This window comes from Frankliniella occidentalis, unplaced genomic scaffold (genome assembly GCF_000697945.3).
Source record: "Frankliniella occidentalis isolate FOCC.00 unplaced genomic scaffold, Focc_3.1 Scaffold128, whole genome shotgun sequence".
NCBI lineage: Eukaryota > Metazoa > Arthropoda > Insecta > Thysanoptera > Thripidae > Frankliniella > Frankliniella occidentalis.
In genome coordinates, this window is record NW_026267255.1 from 99,975 (window position 1) to 100,428 (window position 454).

The following is a 454-nucleotide window of genomic DNA, read 5'->3' on the forward strand; positions in this document are numbered from 1 at the left end:
AAGCCCATTACTCCACTGACCGGAAAAGTTTCATTCTGTTTGTCTGTTTGTTTGTCTGTCTGTCCGCACGATAACTCGAGAATGAATTGAGAGAGAGATCTGGGAATTTCAGGGTCGTTTTGTATCTTTAAAAGACAGACAGAAAACACACAAACACACAAACAGAATGAAACTTTTCCGGTCAGTGGAGTAATGGGCTTCGCTAATCGCTCAGCCAATGAAAACCGTTACCGAACAGCAGAAGTTTCATTTTGCTAATTTTAGAGTAATAAAACCCCTACAAATGGTTTCAGTATGTCAAATTTTGGGCCCGGAAGGCCCTCTTCCCCTATACCCTCCCATTTGCTCGTCTCGGGTATCAGCGCCGCAGGCCTAGCTTTATGTGCGCCAGACGCGTCGCAGCGTAACAGTGTTTCGTGAAATATCGCGAAGCCTGTTACGCGAGACGTGGTCT